This window comes from Chinchilla lanigera, unplaced genomic scaffold (genome assembly GCF_000276665.1).
Source record: "Chinchilla lanigera isolate Chin_1 unplaced genomic scaffold, ChiLan1.0 scaffold00076, whole genome shotgun sequence".
NCBI classification, from domain to species: Eukaryota; Metazoa; Chordata; class Mammalia; order Rodentia; family Chinchillidae; genus Chinchilla; species Chinchilla lanigera.
The window spans coordinates 1,738,315-1,740,965 of record NW_004955477.1 but is presented as its reverse complement, the minus strand read 5'-3'; positions in this window follow the sequence as shown (position 1 = coordinate 1,740,965).

Genomic DNA, 2,651 nt, shown 5'->3' with positions numbered 1-2,651 from the left:
AGATGGAAACTCCAGGTTGAGGTTATGTTTTCATAACACCAAGTGGTTTTCCAGTCATTGCAGCATGCATTTCCTTCCATATGCTTCACATGCCAAAAAAAAAAAAAAGTGAAACATTTGCCAAACTGCTGCATGGTATCTTATTCTTTGAGGTTTTTGTTTTATTATATATTTTGAGGCTTTGTGACTGGGTACATACCAAATTAGAATGGTTATTTCTTCTCCTGGAAATTTTTCTTTACCTGTATGCATTCATCTTTATCCCTAATGGTTTTTTTCCTTGAAGTTAATTTTGTTTAAAACTAAAGTAGCTACAGCTCTCCAATTCTCTTTTTATGAGTGCTTGCCTGGCCTATCTGTTTCTCTTCTACCCTATTACTTTCACCTTTTGTGTAACTTAATGTTTTATTTCCCACTGAAGATTCCTAATGGTTAAAAAGAAAAGAAACAGAATTTATAGAAATCTCATTAAATCATTCTACTTAGTCACAATATTTGGCTGAAAACAAAAAAATCTTACATATGCCTTTTCCATTTAGCTTTTATAAACAGTAGGCTACCCAATTCTTCAATGTTATTTTAAGAAGTCAAACTTTCTAAAATTTAAGTGATTCTAAAATAGGATCTAGTAAGAAATAGGAAAAGACACAGAAACAATGCAAGCTTAATTTTTGTGGACACAAAAATGAAACATTTATAGAACATTTAAGTACAAAAATTTCGAACCATAAAAAAGTGCCTATCAAAGTATCTTTTCTACTGTGCTAATTTTTCTAGATTAACAAATCTGAATCAAGCTTCTGCACACATACAAATTTAATGTTTACACTTATTAAAAACAAAATATAAATTATTTGTTTATATTTAGAATTATAGAAACACAATTACTGAAAGCATTCAAATCCTCAATATTTTGGTGTTTTTTTGTTTTTCTGGTACTGAGAACCAAACTCACAACCTTGCACTTGCCAGGCAGGCGCTTTGCCGCTGAACTAAATCCCCAGTCCCTCAAATCCTCAATATTTTGAAGATTTAAGTAATTTACTTTCTTTTAACTACTTTAAAAAATATAACATTTAAATATTCTAAATGAAGAAGTAGCTTCTAAGAATTTAAAGTTTAAAACATACAAGTAGTAGATTTTTTGCTCTCTTAACATAAATATTCTCTTTATTTTTAGAAACTAGCAGCTTTAGAATCTTTTAAAAAAACAAAACTAGAGTAAATAAAAGCAAAACTGTGGCATAAAATGGAAAAACAGTCATTATCTTCTATATAAATTTCCCATCTTTATTTGAAATAAATTTTTCATTTTAAAGAGAATAGAAAACAATAACAAAATAGCAACAGCATAGACAAAAACAAAACAACACAAAACAATAAAAATGATAACTTTTTGTATTGTAAGTTAAAACACCCAATTCCAAGAATTCTTCAGATGAATAGAAAGGTTTAAATGTAATGCCTCCAATTTAATTTATAGAGAAGCACTTGAATCTTATTACTTAGATACTCCTCCATGCCTAAAAGAATTATCAGGTAAGTCTTCGATGCATGATAATTACTGAAAGAAGCATACCTAAACCATATAGAGCACATCATGGATCATAGTACTCTGAAAATGATAGTTCTGTTCTCTAGTGTTATTACAAAATAACCATGAGTACTTCTCTACAGAAGATATTTTGCCAACAATATTGCTCCAGTGTAGATTGCGTGAATCACCAGGCTATGGTAAATGCAGCTGCAATCGCTTCAAAATTGCCGTGGTGTAGTTGGTGTGGAAATAATGGACAATCACTCTTCATTGCTGCTGCCTCTAATTCCTTCCTGTAGTATCATGTTTCCATCTGAGATCATTTTGTTACAGCCTGAAGAACTCTCATTAATATTTTTTGAGCTCTCTCTCAGCCTTGGATTTGTCTAAAGACATCTTTGTCTCCCTTTATGTTTGAAGGATTTCTCACTGGATATAAAATCCTAGAAGATTAGTCTCCCCCACTACCAATTTTCCAACACTTTAAAGATGCCATTCCATTGCCTTTAGCAACTTTATTTCCCCTTTTTGTTTGGACGAGTTGTCACCACATAGAAAGTTCTAAATAGCTACCTTTCTCCCTGCTTCTACTCTAAAGACCCTATTCCATAGCTTCTGGTTTCGAGTTTACTGTTAGGACTCAGTTGTTATCACTATATTTTCTCTCTTTTGTCTCTTGGCACTTTAACTATTTTCTTTTTGTTTTTGTTTTTCAATTTGGGGTTAGTCAGGCTTCTTGGACCTCTCGATTAGTACCTTTCATCCATTATGGACTCATGCCAAGCATCATTTTTTAAGTTGTTATTTCTATCCCATTTCCTCTTCATCTCTTGGATTCTAATTTCATACACATTAAACCTGTTGACTAGGTCTAGTATGTTTCTCAGGCTCTGTACTTTTAAAATAATTTATTATTTTATTGTTGCATTCACTAATTTTTTATTTCATTTCAGCTTGGAGATGTACCAAGCATTTGGAAACTAATCAACAAGCTTTTAAATAATCTATAGGTTAAAGAAAATACACGAAAAGGGAAATTAAAAAATAATTTGGGTATAACAAATATTTATGATATCAAAATTTGTGGGATTTAACTAAAACTGTTGATTAGGCA